Genomic DNA, 18,093 nt, shown 5'->3' with positions numbered 1-18,093 from the left:
TGTAGTATCAACGCCCAACTTATTTGGGGTGCCTGATGCAGCATCCTTCTTACCTATGCCTAGGTGTTTTAAAGGAAAAAACATTGGTTGTTGTTGTGACATTTCCACTGTAAACCCCAGATCCTGCCGACTACGCCAAGTGAACTAGTCCGTTATTTTAAAATCTGAGGTTAATACAGGAATAGAAATGGCACAAGACACCAAGGCTCAAACTTATTAATTTATTAAGCAAAACTTTTCTAAATGTACAGTAAAGCTAATACTAAATAAACAGAAAGACTAATAAATCATGTACTTACAAGCATATGCATAAACAAAATCATCTTTGCCACTGATAGGGAAACTTCAAATCCTATCCAGTGCAGCTATCTGTTCAGTCAAGGCAAGGCCGACACTGGCGAAATGTCTCTAAGCTCAGTTCAGGCTGGTGCTGTGATCAAATCCGGATGATGATTTCCATTTTAGCCTTTGAGCTTTTATAGTCTTTTTGGAGTTGACAGAATATTGTAGAAAGATCTGACATTACAGGCTCATTATGAGTTGATGGAATATTTTAGAAAATTACAGATCATTTCCTAAGTTGTAAACAAGCCTCGTAATGTCTGATCTTGTGCCCTACTTCCCTTTTTCAAAGAACAGTTAGCTCACAACCTTGTGATATAGTTCCTCTTTGAAATCCCCACATTCTGGTAAACATCTTTTAAGCTGATAAACAACTTATAGGTTAACAAAAGTTCAGTAATACCAGTAATCAGTGAGCAAGGCCTGCTCTTAAGCATATTGTATTGTTACAATATTAGCAGCATATAGTGAGGTAGTGGCATATCAAGAACTAGCAATAATCAATCTAGCAATAATTAAACATACACAGTGATATGTGGCTCGAGGCATAGCAAAAACTGGTAGACTGTGTGGATCCGTCACAGGTATGCATTAGCTAATGTAATTCTGGTGTTGGGAGAGATAATTGTGTGTCAGAGACTAGTTCTAGGGGGTTATTATTTTTGCTGGCAATTATGAAGGATTGTTTGTCTAGGGAAGGAATGGATATGAATATTTGTTAGATTATTTTGTTTTGTGTGGTTTTGGGCTAGATCTGTGATGGAACCTTTGGGTAGAGTGGGGATGACTTAAGGTGAGATAGTGCTTAGCTTTGGTTGAAATGATCTTAAAGAACAGATTTGATAAGAAAATTGTTAAAATTGGATGGATTAATCTGATATTGCAAGATCTTCCATTTTTAATCTTTTCATGTCTTTGCATAATACAGTTTGAGAACCTATATTATACCTGTGGATGATATCTTCTCTGTTAAGCTTTACAAAATCCATTTGTTTTAACTCCTGAATCATTGAATTTGACTTGAGCCCTCTTTATGTTACTCAGGGATCTGTCAAGCTTAGGGGAAGTGGCCATATTCATAATTCTCCTGCAATTAGTACCTTTAAATTATTAATTTAATTTTCAGGATTCCCTCTCTCATTAGTTCTGTTTACTTGTCATCATATCTAGTGTTTTTCAGTTATTTCATCATAATAGTAAATCTTAGTTTAAATGGGTTACATCAAGGGGCTGTTAAATCACTACAATTCATGGTTTCATAATGTTACAACTTTTTTATTTTGTATCCTCTTTTCGTAAATCAATTTTTAAAAATTATAAACTGACTAAAGTGCTGAAAGAGTACTGCAAATGGAAAGACAGTTAAGTACTTGAATTTATTCTTTTTTAACATTTTTAATATTTTATTTAATATATTTTTTTTTTACATTTTAAATATTTTAAATTTTATTTTGAAGACTTACATTGCTTTTATTTTGTAAACTTAGCAAAATGCATATGTACTTCAAACTTACTTTTAAACTACATCTTTATAAACCATTTTAAGTAGACATTTTAATAACATTTTAAAAATCAAGGGTGCAGTGAAAGCAGTCACTGGGTGTGATTCTGCACTCAAAGGTACTAATGTGCCTTATTTTTTGCTGTAAAATTTTGATTTAACACTGATGCTGATCACTCTAGACAACTATGACCTACTTGAATTAGCTAACATTATAATGAGATGAACTGCTATATGAATGAACTCTGCCCTACTGACTTGAAACCACTACTTTCTTGAAAACAATTTGGATTGCATGATCCAGTTCAAACCATTCATGACAATGAGTATAAACCTATATTTATGCTGTCATGGTATATGAGTTTGGTGACTTACTGCCATGTCATGATGAATGCTGAAATTGAACAGTGGATGATATTCATTCTGGTAATACCATATCCTTATGTATATTTTTATGAGCTTTTTGCTGTAGTGATTTATGCCATGACTATGAAAATACACATATAGCCATGACAGTTTGTACTTTTGCACGGTAGTACTTGGCAATTGTTAAGGGGTTAACATCCTATTTACAATTGTTAAGTTATAGGAGTTGTAGTCTTGGAGGTGACTATGAATGCTCAACTCTGTACCCATATCATCATCAGATGACCATAGCAGAATCCCTCTGGAAGGACCACGCCCACAATGCACTTGCCTCAGCACACATCAAAACAAAGGACCCTGACCACAAAGAGACTGTCACTCATAGCAGTCATATTTACTCACAATGTCCTATGCAGAAAAACTCAAGGTAACCAATAATTACTAAAGTGCTGCATCTATCTATGCCTCATTAGCATAAGCACTGGCGTGGTGGTGATGTCCTATGCAGGTTTCTTCTCAGAAGACGCTGTCCTGTTTGTTTACTCAGCCAGAGCTGCCTCTGCTGGGAGACATAGCTGGATGAATACACAAGTTATGGGCTGTGTGTCATATGTACTGGCCTCAAACTGAAAAATCTCCACTGTGGCATATAGCTGGGGAAAACCACTGCTCTGCAACCCACTCCCAGCCACAACCAAGTGTGTGCACTTCCTCCAAAGAAATCCAAGTCACTGTGAGCCAGAACTGAATAGTTCTCCGCTCTGGAGTGATGAAATCTGTCTGCGATGCTAGAAAGGTGACAACACAATCTCCTCCTAATATTGGTCAAAAATTCCTAACTATATTAGGCAGAGTAGAAACAATCATTAGTGGAGATCTGACACCTGTTCTGTGTGGGGAAGGCTCCAATTGACACAATGGGATCATTGGCTCTGCTTAGTAGAGGCTCAGTTAATTAATCAATGGGGTGGCAAAGAAACAACACCTTGGTGCTTTAAATGATGGATTTGCATAGCCTAGTACGTATTGGCTCCCATGCTAATGAACAAGAATTCTAACACAAAATGGCAGAGCCTTTTGCACACACTCACTTCTGACTTACCTGGATGAGTGGATGGGTTTCCATAATCCATGCCTGGATCAATTTGGGTTTTTTTTTTTAACAGAGGTTTTTTTTTTTTTGAACAACATGTACTGCAATGCCACTGTGCACTTGACATTGTTATCCATTGTCAATTCCTGTAGAGTTAGTAAAATGTTGTGAGGTTGTGTGGTCATTTTAATTAAATTATTGGCATTGGTTCATTCTTGTACATCCTGTTCATCTTGCATTATGTTATATCATCACCATCATCATTACCATCCAATACCACATCACATATTGGTATTCAAGTAAACTACTCTTTTCTTCTTGAGTATACAAAATGATTGAATGTAAAATGTAACCGAATTAAAGAATGACATAAATGAAAGGACACATCATCACAAGAATGTAGTAAGATCATGTGTAAGACTGGATGTATCCACACACTGTGTCCAATTGTTTTATTATTGTTTGGGAGGTTACCTACACAAAGTAAGTGTTTTAATTACATGACATCATTCTATTATTCAGTTCATTTCAGTTTTACATAAATATGCTACTGTTGCCAAAACAACCTTCCTGAGCAGATGTCAGGTGATGCTGCTGATGTTTGTAGTAGCCATTGTCTACACCATATCTGATTATTCTCATGATTATTGTGTTTGTGCCAAAGTCATAAAAAAATGGAGGAGGAGATACACTCTTCCACTTCATTAATCAGAATATAGGCTAGGTTTTCCAGTGCCAGTGCCAACATGGATATTCTCTCTGCCTGTGCTCCTCACATACTAAAAAATATTTGGGGCCTCTTCTTTACTCTTGTTGTGTGGTTATTCTTCCTGTCAACAACTCCAATACATCAGCAGTTATAACACCCATTTTCAGCCATCTCATAGTCATCTCTTACTTCTTCCTATTTATTTAAGCCCAAGAATCTTGCCCATCCACTAATAATTCTAAAATTGTCTTTTCTCTGTCTGGATCCCTGCTGCATCGATGTATCAATCATGTGTGTGCTGTTGTCATATACATATATATATGGTTTGTATGTCAGTCACATCAAACATCAACAAAAGAACATCTTATTTATTTCATCTTTTTTAAAAAAACCAAATAAAAAAAACTGAGTACAAAACCAGGTTGGAAATTGCAACATATGTATACAGGCAGCAAAGTCCATAGTTGTGCAGTAATAATCTGTATAGAATCATCTGTGCAATATCAGTCTATTATGGTAACTTGTACAACAACAGACTTGGCTAACAGTGCAGCCTTTCCTCTGTATTCCCCTGTCTCATTCTCATTTTTTTTCATTCAGGAGTAACCAAAAGAAATTCAGCGTAAAAATTTGACAATCTTGACACAACAGAAAATTGTTGAAAAGATTACAATAGATTCAAAGTATGTCATATCATATGTTGTTATAGTATGTAAGTAAATGCCAAGTAATTTGATTTTCACAATACCTTTCACAATGCCATTATGACTACTTCCATATACATTTTCCACACTAACATCAACCTACTAACAACATGAACTCTTTCCTAACATTTTATTACATTATTTTTTATTTGATTTTTTACTTTATTAAGTTTAAAGTTTTTACCATTACCCCCACTTGTTGTTATAAGTTAATGTTGTAAGCTTTTTTTTGCATAAATTCATTTCAGATCATTTTACTTTACCATGTATGAATCACAGCAATATGTGAGCATGCAAGTCAACATATCCACATAACCAGGCCCAAGGGTGTAGCCTGAGAATTTAATCTTGCACTTGCGTACTCCTGTTGCTGCCCCTAACCTACTTGGCAGTTAAATTACCCCTCCTACCAGCACTTAACAAATGCTTGCATCATTTTTCCTCTAAAACCGTTAAATTTATATTTATTTTTTATATTTTTTCAATCTATGCAACTCTTATTGGAGACATTAATTTAGATGGCTGTGAACATAGTATGGCCTAAAAGCCATAGTTTCTATAAGGAATGTTTAGAAAATTGTACTCAGTAGAGTACAAAAAGTATAACTAGCTACAACCTTGGCCAGGCCTTAGGTGGTTGTGAATACACTGCGCTGAGCTGCTTAGACCTCAGCAGACCTTAGCTATCTACAGGAATGTGCACACAACCCTATTAATTATCTAATGTCCCTATGGTTAGAAAAGGGAAAGTGGAGCCAGATGCAATTGGGTCTTCATAATTATGAAGCATAACCCATGCCATGCCTGCATACTCTGACACAATTCATCACTTCAGATCACTCAATAGTTAGTATAAGTTCATAATGACACACACTGGAAGAGTTATGCAGAAAAGAAAAAAACATTCAAAAAATGATTTCTGTTGATATAATATTGCAAAATGTTTGCTTAAAGAAATGGTTAAAGCATGGCATTCTGGTATATTGTTCAAATGAAGACAACAAATGAAAGTAACAACAGTAATGTACAGGAGCAGAAACAGGTATATACAAGTTGAAATGGAATGTTGTCATAACTGAATTTAATCCTCATAGAAATGAAATAAGAATATATTACTTTAAAAAATCTATGTGACAAAGCAGTTTGGTAAAATGAAACTTGCTGATAATACTAGTTCCATGTGTGATACCTCACACCCGTTATGTCTGAGTAAAAAGTATATGTACACATCTCTGTAAGAGACAGATGTAAATCTGCATAAGTATACTTACAAATATTTTTAATGTATGTATGTATATATATATATATATATATATATATATATATATATATATATTTATTCTTTTTCTTTTGGCTGCCCTCTTTAGGGATTGCCACAACAGATTATTGGTTTGCAGAACAAGTGGCAGTACAATTTTATGGTGTCTACTTGCCCACCCAAATTAGAATGTCTAATCCACCTGCAGTATGTCTTGGCAGTGTGGGAGGAAACCAGAGCACCCAGAGGAAACCCATGTGAACACAGGGTGGACATGCTGCAGACTCTGCACAGAAGGCACCCTAGCCAAGAATCAAATCTGAGAACCTCTTGCTGTGAGGTGACAATTCTAACTGCTGCACCATATATACAAACATTTTTATTTTATTTTATTTATTTAACATTTGTTGACCGGGAATGTCCGACTAGGTTCCATAGAGCCTGTTTTCAGCGGAGGCCAGGGGAGAAATGCTCCAGATATATATATAGATATAGATATATTGATATATATATATATATATATATATATATATATATATATATATATATATATATATATATATGTATGTTCATAGGTAAGTACTAGGGTAGCTGCCCTTGCTGGCTATTTTAAGCTTAGCCAATTTCCCTTTTGGCACTTGAATTAAACTATTCCATTTGTTGTTAGATATCAGTCTATCTACCTATATATAAATATACATACATAAATAGAAGAGATTTTTTTTCATTGCCACATAATTTCATATAGAGTAATTATTGGCTTAGTAATGTATCACAGTCAGACAATTTTTAGAAACAAAAGACTTGGTTTGTGTAGGCCACAAACTAACTATTAATATAATGATTGGGTTAGGCAGTCATTTCTTCCAAAATATTACATGCATGTACAAGATGGCTAAACTCAATAAGTCACCACATCCTATTCAGAGTGGAGCTGAGGGGGGTTAAAGTAACAAGTGAATAGCCAGCACAGAGGATACTGAGAAATGCACTATTTGATTTTTTTCAGCATAGATTTCTATGTAAACCCTTTATATGCTTTAATGTATTAAGCAGTAAATTATCAAAGCACACATTGCCATGAAATACTTCTAGTTCATCCATCATTTAATACAAGATGAACTGAAAGGATGTCATGTCTTTCTTTCAGTTGCTACATTTTAGGTATGTGTAAAGCTTTTCTACAGCCTGTCTTTTTGAGGGGAAGGTAAAAGGCTGTTGATAAGATCAAATTCACATGATATTACTTAAAACTGCAAGTAATAGTATGGAAGGCACGGTCGAAAGCAGAACGTACAAAAGAATTGTATAAACAAGTTGCTTAAAGTACTCATCCTCCAGACAAAAGGTACAGAGACATAAAAATTTAACAATTGGAAGTAAGTAATGCAATCCTTCTAGTTCAATTAGCATCAGAGATGGATCATGGTCAAATGGGGTCCTAGGTAGTGTAATGGGAAAAGGCACCCCCCAGCCATTCCATTGTCCCATAACTTGGCAAAGGTTGCTACTGGCAATACAACTTTGCATTTCAAATGCCCTGCCTGCTGCCCTTGAAGAATAAGGTGTCTATGTTTCTTTATAAACTGGTGTTCTAATGATATTGCCATAATATTTCCTGAACTAGATCAGTTATGTAATGGGGAATGGCTGGCAAATGATGCCAAGAGACTCATAGTCACTATATATGCAGTCCTGGATGCTTAAGGAGCTTTGCCCATATTTCACATTGTTCCAAAGAACTACCTGGTTAAGTGAGTTGCTCAATTCATACAGTAGATAAATGAAGGTAGAAAGATTTAAACTCTGCACCATTGATACAGGCAGCTAATTAATAATTTAGAGCTTCAGTCCTCAGCAAAAACTGCCAGTGTTGCAGTTTTTATCTAAATACAGAAATTCTTTGCAATTCAATGTTGTAGATAAGGTCATATCACAGTAATATGCAACAATGACTACATAATAGGTGTTGAAGATCACACAGCTCTGATCATCACTCAAAAAAATGCAGACCGTTATTACCAGACAAATGTTAACTCATTTGTAACTCCTTTACAGTTGAAGAAGGTTGTAAAGAAGGTACTGCCAAATATATAAATAAAATGCAACGTGTTTAGACTATATTATATTTTCCTCAGTCTATTAATGAACTAATTCAGCCTTTGGAGCAATGAATAAAGCAAAGCAATTAAAGGGAATATAAAAGCATGCCGCAGCTTTTGTTCAACAAGTCACAAGTCATATTAAATCAGAAATATTACTGCATAAGACATACTTTTTTGGGGAAAGGGGCTTCATCTTTGCAGGACACTATATCTCATTTTTGACCCCACTATGTCTTCTTTATCATCAAGAATCACCGTCATCTCTGACATCACTTAGTCCATGTCTGACATACTTGAATGGTTAATAACGGCGTATTGTTGTAGTATACACCTCCAACGTCAGAGCCAAATCATGGCTAAACGGAGTCCTCTGCAAGGTAATCATCAGGTTCCTGCCAGCCCTACCAGTATCTCATTACTTGTCTGTCTGTCCCATCACCATAATCACTGTTCAAATCTCTCAGTGTACATACTATTTTCTTTTTTATTTAATTTACAATTATCACAGATATTTGGAGTTCACTTAAAATATATTTCAAATTTTACAGAAAATCACTGACATTTTCTAGATAAGACAGTCCTACTGAAAACAGGCATAACATGAGAAATATCACACTTCATTTCCACTGAAACTCACATTTAGTGCAAATGCATCTGGCAACCCATTAAACTACAAAATATACACTGAGATTAATACTCAAATAACGTATAGTGAAGTACAAATTATCACCTATGTGGAGGGTGCAGGAATTCACAAACAAATGTGTAATGCATTTAACAGCCTATGACAGCCCACTGGACACAAGTATCCCTTTTCAGGTGCAGCCACCTAAAGTAACTTTGCAGAATCACATAGAAGGCAAATGAAGGCTGAGAGAATCAAACTTTGTACTAAAGGAAACTGCACTTTAACAGCTCATACCGTTATTCATCTGCATTTAGTGTTAGACAAATTGTTGTGGCTCAAACACATTTCACACTTATGTGCCTGCAAAAAAAAAAAAAAAAAAAAAAAAACAGGTTAAATGTATTCATAACTAAACTATTAGCATTAAACTCAGACTTCATTCTATCCAGTTTATTCACAGCTAAATAATAAATATGCTGTCAACATTCAACAGAAGAAGGAAACCAAGGCTCTTGTTTATTTACTAAAATTATTTTCCTTCCTTTACACCACAACTATATTTTTGTGGGGTCTATATTAGAACATCAAAGTTTCAGAACTTTGAATGTTTTAATATCGACCCTTATTCTGCGAACGCTGAAAATAGCAAAGCTACAGAAAACCAAATTTTTTCCTAGGGAAAGAATTCTGTTGTCCGTTTCTGTCTCATCGCTTTTTTCAGCACTGTGGTGGAAAGTTACAGGTCGGGTTCAGGTAAGTGTGTGATTGGGTGCAGGTTAGGTGAGTTAGGGTTAGGGCGCTGGTCAGGTAAGTGCGCGATTGTGTGGACGGGAGGGTTAGGGCGGGTTAGGTGAGTTAGGCTTAAGGCACAGGTCAGGTAAGTGTGCAATTGTGTTGATGTGAAGGGTTAGGGTGGGATAGATGAGTTAGGGTTAGGGCACGGGTCAGGTAAGTGTGCGACTGTGTGGATGTGAGGGTTAGAGCAGGGTAGGTGAGTTAGGGTTAGGGTGCGGGTGAGATGAGTGTGTGATATTGATGGACCTTAGGGTTAGGGTTTGGGTTAAGTTAAATGGATAGATAGTGGTGTATGTACAGTTTAGTGTAGGGTTAGATGTAAGATTTTAGGTGTATGTGTGTGAATTGCTATTTGTTTGGTGTGCTTGTGTTGTGTGCATGTGTTTTGGAACAGCAAATTTTTTCCCTAGGAAAACATTCGCTGTTCTGCATGTTCAATGCTTTCAGCATTCGCTGAATAGGGGTCAATATTAGAACATTCAAAGTTGTGAAACTTCAATTTTCTAATATAGACCAATTTTTGTGGAGGATTAAGACTGCAGCCTCCAGCAACAAAAGTACATGGTTAGATTAACAATAAAGTCACCCCTAACTTGAGCATTACACACACTCACTGCTTTATACCTGGATTTTGCTTTCCCAGTAATACATACTCTTTTCAAAGGCTACGGCTGAAAAAGAATTACCATTCTCCATCTGTAAATTAAATGAATGTCTTCCTGTATCATTGCTGTTACTGCAGGAAATGCTGACTTTCCTAATAGATGTCTCTCATTGGCTCTGCATCAAATTAGGGATGTAGAGTCAGTGAATGAGATAGAGCAGATCAGCAAGAAAGCCGTAATGAGGCTAGAAGCAGCAAATTTGATTCCAGCTATGTTTTCCCATATTTCCATTTTTTACTAATGTTATATGGTTCCAACTATGTTCAGTTCCAGTTTTTAGTAGTGTTATAATGGCCTGGCCAGGCACCACTACCCCCAAACAGCACTGGGCCTTAGGCAGATGCCTAGGTTATCTTGTGCTGGATTCAGTCCTAATTAGTATTGAAGAAGAAATACCAATTAGCACAAATGGATTAGGTACAAAGAAAGTATGAAATTCTGTGATTTGCTATTTTCCTGCTTAGTAAACAAAAGCTTATAGCAAAACTCAATAGAAATGTCTACAAAATCATGCACATCTTAAGCAAGTACAAGAATAACTTCAGTGCATTGCTGAACAGTAAGCGTAATCATGTTAGAAATATTGTAAAATGCACATCTGAGATAGTTGAACAACCATCCTCTATGTGTTTCCTATGCAGTAAAAGAGAAGATTTCCTATGATCTAGCTAAGGTAAACAGGAGGCTAAAGAGACTTATTGTGGATGCTTGTGAGTATGCCAAAAATTATATATATTTAAAAAATAAAATTTAATTAATAAGTGGATTTTTTTTCTCTTTTTATTTATTTTGTAACCATAAATAAAGAAGTAATTTCTTACACAAAGATAGTAGAAGTAAAATGCTTTCAATAAACTATTACAGCACAACCCATATCAGTCAGAAATTTCAAATGTATTACCATTTCTTATGTTGCATTCATATATCTCATTAATATGAGCAGACTGTAAATGTAAACATCACTGCTTGATAGGAACATACTGATCGCACCAATGTTTCCAGAATCAATTTCTAGAATTTTCCTTTATTCCAATAAAGTTTAGTTTATTGTCTACAAGGATTACACTGATGTATTACATGATGAGTGAATTTATTGTCTCCATTTCCTGTTTGTGTCTCTACCATCTCTTTCTCCCTCTATTTGTCTTATTTTAATTATGCATTAATTTGTCCTTCTTTATTTTCTTTCTCTCCAATTTCTGTTCATTTTCCACAGATCCAGAATCCTAAAGAGCAGCCCAACTGTGTTCCTCCCAGGACATGATGTATTCACCCTCTGGCCAGTCTGAGACATCCTGAAAGAGTCAGGATGGTGTCATGGGTCCTGTATGCAGTCTGGCATGTGGAAATAGGCTTCAGGACTTTGTTGTGAATGTGGTGGAGCAAGTAGCAAAGACACACATTAAGCCAGTCCATGATGCTCATCACTGGGTTGAAGCCTTGATGACCCAGTTGGTGCTGGCACTGCACCACCACAGGACCCTGCCCTCTCAACATTAGAGTCTTCCATTGCAGCACCATCAGGCATTGGGAATGTTTGAGTTCTTTGGACTGGGGGTTCCTCCTGAGCTCAACTCTTCTTCATCCACCTTGCTACCTCATCATCTCTCCTACACCCTCTGACCTACCTCCTTCCCAAATTGCCTTCTTATATAAAAAAATTGAAAAATTGTGGGGTCTATCCCTTGCCAAAAATATAGTACCCCTCCTCTCTCACCTCTTCCAGAACAAGCATCCTGATGTTTTCTTTTTGCATTTTTTTCTTTATATCTTCCTTTTTTCATTCTTTCCTATCTTCCCCTTTATACTGTTTAAATAAATTAATAGATTGCCCACATTAGTTTACATATAAACCCCCTTATATTTTTAAAAGTTAGTAATAAAAAATGTGCTACATGCCACTTGAACATGTCAAGTGTGCTTGTGCATAGATGTGTTTGTTTACAGTACACTGAAACATTCAAAAGGATATGAGCACTTAAGTTTTCATATGGTACTTTGTTACATACATAAGGATTATCCTTGGCTACTTTACACTTTGACTGCAAATGGATGTTTTTTAATGCCTATGTATTTATTGTTTTGAATAAGAATAACTTGAAATTACTGAATTAATATGTGTGCATATGTATGCATAGTGGTGTCTTTTGCAAATAACCATTATGCAAGAGCAAGTCTCGGGACTAGGAATACCACCCTAAATACTTACAATGGTAAAATTCATAAAGATAAGTACAGTTAGCACAAATGTAGGAATAGGCAACATAGAAATAACAGTATACAAAGGATTACAACAGCTTAACAATTAATAGTGTTTATCTAATTATACTTTTAATGTAGAAAAACAAATAAAATGCAACAATTAATGTTTTTTGCTGCATAAGACTGTTGCTTTTGTCATCCAGTTCAGTTTTTTAACAAATATGCAAAACGCTTGTAGGTTTTTTGTACAAGATTAACTTTCAAGAGTTATCTTTGAATTACATTTCAAAGTTAAACTAAGTGACTTCAAACTCTCCATTTATTTGAAATATATTAGTAGTTACATCATTCAAAATGAAGCTAGTTATATCTGAAAGCTCTGTTTAGAAAAGGAAATTGATTGCATACACCAAATTAATCAATTCTACAAGAACTTGTATGTTACTTTTAAAAAGATCAAGAAAGAAAATATGACAAATCTGAACATGGGAAACAGCACAGCAGTTTGTCTTGTATTTTGTCAGGATTTCTATCGGCTCTTATTTTTGTTTGTCATCTTTGTGCCTTATCCCTTAATTCATGCTGCCTTCCTGGGCTCATCAGCCAAAATATAATGACTTTTGCCTGCTGCTTACCTAGATGATTGCAAAAACCAGCTGAGAGCTGTACTTAAATACTGACAGAAAATGCTCCTACTAGACATGAGCTGATCTGTCTAGTACTTCAAATGCACAATTACCAGCTCTGAGTCACACTTTAAGAGTACAACCATGCCTACATTCAGTTCAGAATGCATATTAAAGAATATTTGACACTTGTATATAAATTATAAACTGGAGTCATTGATTCTTAACAAATGGCAGGAAATGAAGCTTGCAGGTTCACTGCTTGCTTATAAGCAGACAATCATCCTGCAATACAAGGAATAAGCACATCCACATTTTTTGGGAATAGACCTAGTCACTGCAAACAGTGCTACAGCACATGCACGTATGCATATACTACACAAAGAAACATGCAGCTCTGCATCCTACCATCCAGCATTAAGTAAAGTCATAGAGTCATAGATTAATACTAGGCTAACTGCCCTCATGGACCATTTTGAGCCTAGCCAATTATCCCCTATGAGAATCAAACCCTGCACCTTGTGCTGCTAAGGTAAACACCTTAACCATTACGCCACCCTCCCACACTCCAAGTACAATAAAGTCATTTTTGCATTGCTTCATTTTCAATATTTTGGAAATTCTGTGTCAAATCTCTTCATTAGCCAATCCTTCAATGGTATTTCCATAAAGACCTGGTAATAACTATATTATTTTTAATAATACAGAAAGTTTAATTTCTGACTGGAGTGCATGCCTAAAGAATAAATCTAGTAGCAAGGCTGATATAAGGGGTATTACAGATAACTATTCAGGCTGTGATTCACAAACATTGTCTGCACTATGTCTGAGTCACAGCTGAAACTGCAATACTAAAGAGCAAAGGATTCATACACAGCAGTGCACAGGGCTGGAACACTCAGTACTTCTGCTTTTTCTCTGTTGCATGATGTACATCTGAGTGAGTATGGTAGCAGCTGTATGAATGCATCCAATTCCTAGTGTGATTTAGAGATGGCATAGTTCATATAGCAAACTTCAAACTTTATGTAACTAAGATGGTGCTTCAATGTGGAAACTAAGGCATAATAACATGACCAGCTACTATTCATTATCATGGGTATGATGCAGTAGTGGCTGGTGACTTCAAATCAAAGGGGGGGGGCTGCAGGAGACAGCTGAATGGGTGGAGCCAATTGAAAGGGGTGCCACCAACTAGAAAGGGGTGGAGCTATGCTCAAAACCACAAACACTGGGACTTTAATTAAACATGTTGCCCTGGGTGCCAAACCATCATTATGAGAGTCCAATCAAAACAAAAAGGATGTGAAGAAGAAAAAAAAACATTTCAATGCATTGGCTACATGACAGCTTCCTTAATATCTAGATGGAAACAAAAAGGTTGTAAGGCATGAAAAAATAAATTACTTTTTAAATACATTACTGGAATGCCAGTCAAAATCAAGTATAAAAAAAACAAGCAGCACTCAACTCAAACCCCTGATCCTTGCACTGCAGTTCTAATTATAATTTATATTCGGCTTTAAAACAGTACCAGGTAACATGCTGAAAGTAGCAATCTCTGTGAAACCCCCACTTGTAAAAATGTGTCTCATCCAAAAAAGACCTGCTGTCTGACAACTATATACTTATTTCATAGGGAAAACATGACCAAAGTAAAAAATGAACAGCAAACAAAAGACAAGCTCAAGATAAATTGCTTAAAGGATTACTGCATTGGTTATGGACCACACATGATAGATTGGTATTCTATTTAGTTTACAGGTAAAGCCTGCAAAGATGACTGCAAGTCTTCAGCAAATGTAATGAGCTTCTGAAAATACTGTAATCCTGTCCTTTATTACAAATACTGTCATATGCATTTCAATACCTAAGACTTATACGTTATCTAGTTATGTAAATATTCTCTGCATGGCAACAAAAAAAAAAAGCTTTCAATGTTGATAATTCTTTAACAGTATACTTAGTAAAGCTTACTTGCATCTTACAATCTCAGACAAGATTACCTGATGGTCATTAAAGCATTGCTACTTATACACAGAACAACAGGCATTGCAACAACATGCATTCCCTGAATAATAAGAAGCATAAATCAACAGTATAAAAATATGACAGAAAATCAGAACATTCTGCAAAATCAAGAACAGATGAAAATCCACTGTAGTACTTGTGTCTACCTTGGATGAGAGGATAGTTTGCACACTTACACTGCATAACTGCTCCTTACCTTACTTGGATACATCCAGAGTCACTACATGGAGGAGTGGGGTACAACACGTATGTCACAGTTTAAAATCTCTCTGGCTGATGGTGATTGCCCTGATACATTTGTCATACCTCTCAACCTCAAAGCAAGAAATCTGGAAAAAGACATAAATAAAAGTGGGACAAAGGCCCAAAAATAAGGACATATTTTAAATATTGCTCTTATAAACTTAGAAAGATAATAGCATAGTAGGTCTTTCATTAGTATGAATTTTTTGAAGGGTATGAAAGCTGAAACTCAAATGTCTGTCATTATTTTCTAACTTCAATCTTTAATAATTTGCCACTAATTTGCCAGAAAACCACCATTTTATGAAAAACAAATTAAAAACGTGATGCAAAAATATAATATAGCCACACAATACAGCTGGAAACCTGTCAAAGAAGGGACACCTTTTTAATATTAGTACTGTTAAGTTGAACAGCTGACAAACCAAGAGAATCTACACGCATTTTTGAAATATTTGTAACTCTGATCATTACAATTATTTATTAGTTATAAACCCTCCACGCTTCTTCCAAAATTGCCATTTTGCAGAGGGATTATTAGGGGGAGAGAAACATTTTGCGCCCAAATCAGGGACATTTGAGAGGTTTGGATATACCTAATTCTATTTTATTATTTGCGTGTAACTCTCAGCCTCTTAATGCAGAAAATCTGGACAACACCAAATATATTGGGGTAACAAACAAACAGTACTAAAAATTGCTCTTCTATAAACTTATACAGTTGACAGCATAACAGGTCTTGCTTTTGCATGCATTTTTCTGAAGGGTATGATGTCTGAAACTCAATGTATATCATTATTTAGTGACTTAATTCCTAAATGATTTGCAAGAAAACCACAAATTTTATGAGGAGCAAACCAAACATAAGAAGCAGAATTCTATTCATTCTGCAAAAATCTGGACAGTTGAGAGGTAGCCGAGAATTGTGCAGCAGAAATCCTACAAGATGGACTTAGCTCTCTAGGTGTGGACAACAAGTACCCCCCAAAAAACCCTGAAGATCTAAGAGAGGTGATTGCTTCAATCTGGCTTAATCACTTTCAGTAGCATTCAGACTCAGTCAGTGAAAATATTCAGTAACAAAAAAGTTTGTGCTTGTAGACAGTTGACTTACCTGGTACCTAATCAAACCCATCCAACCAAGAACTGGGAGGGGGCATACCTGAGCTAATCAGATAATTAATAAATACCTTCCTGATTATATTAAATTATATTCCTTGTTTAATACAGTACAATTCTTGGAGGGCATTTTACATTTATTGTTTTGAACATTTTTCCAGTAAACAATGAAACAAAATGCATGCACCAAAAATGACAAAACTGCCTAAATCAGAACATTTTCATCATAAAAGTCTATTCAAACTTCTACAATCCACCAGTATTAGTAAATATGCACAATCTCTGCAGAAATAAAAGTCAGCTAAATAATTCCACATTAAAGAGATCTGTAACTAATGAAGAGATTGCTGCTAACAAGCAACTTTATATTTCATTGCTTCATCTACAAAAAGTGTCTGTTGCCCTTGAGGAATAAATTGCCTATGTTACATTAAAAAATGATAAGCTTAGTAATATTGCAATAGGGAATGGATGGCAAACTGATAACAGGTTCATAGTTACTAGGTATCTCTGCCAAAGAGGACATTCTCAGGACTGCAGCATCCACCCAGTTTAAAAGTGCAATACAGTACAGTATCAGCAATGCATCTAAATACTGTGGGAGTAGAACCCACAGCCTTCTGCATCAAAAGCAAGTATTCAACCTGTTATGCTATTAACAATGCAAACAGACTCAGCATAAGCAGCACTAAACTTCTCTTCCCCTGAACATCTCAGCTCCTCATAAAATCCACTCGACACACAGCTGCATCTCTCAACTTTGCAGCACAAGAAGTCTGGAAAAAGCCAAAATTTATTGGGGGGCACAAAAGCCCAAAAACCAGAGACACATTTTAAATATTGCTTGTATAATCTTGTAAAGTTGCTAGAATAAAATGGTGTGTTACCACCCTGTGTTTCACTGCCAACTCTTGAACATAGGACCCTGTGCACTACAGTCAGAGCAACATATATCTATGCCAACTCAGCTGTTTCTTGAAAGACGGGAAGACTGAAACTTAAATGGCTATCATTTAGTGAATTCAGTTCTCACCATATCTCTCAACCTCTTAGCACAATACACAATACACCTGGACAAAGCCAATGATTGGGGAATACAGTGCCAAGCATAGGGACAAATTTCAAATATTGATCTTATAAACTTAGAAAAACGGTAAAATCAAAGGTTTTGTGTTACCATGTATTTTCTGAGGAATATGAAGTCTGAAATTCTAGTGCCTGTCATTATTTAGTGAATTCAATCCTTCACTGATTACAAAAATCCAGAAAACCACAGATTTATGAGGAACAGAACAGAACAAAAATATGCAGCAAAAATCTGGACAGCTTTCACAAGTGGTGGTGGGTAGGGAAGTCAGGCTCTTGTTACCTTGTACCCAAGGTACAGGGTTTGAGCCTGAGCAACTCTAGCCATCAGGCATATTTAACTGGGGCATTTCACACATACACACACACACACACACACACACACACACACACACACACACACACACACACACACACACACACACACACACACACACACACACACACACAGTATATATTCCCTTGAAGCTTCATTCCTGAAGATTAACTGAATTCCCTTCACTTGTAATAAATACAAATTCCCTTCCCTTGCAGTGACTGCAGTTGTTGCAGTCCAATCTCTTTCCAGTCTATGCGGCTGTAACCGCATAGACTTCTGAGCCTTCTCTTCGTAATCTGGA

The sequence above is a fragment of the Protopterus annectens genome, chromosome 7.part0 (assembly GCF_019279795.1).
Source record: "Protopterus annectens isolate FY-2018-M chromosome 7.part0, PAN1.0, whole genome shotgun sequence".
NCBI lineage: Eukaryota > Metazoa > Chordata > Ceratodontiformes > Protopteridae > Protopterus > Protopterus annectens.
This window is presented reverse-complemented; position numbering follows the sequence as displayed.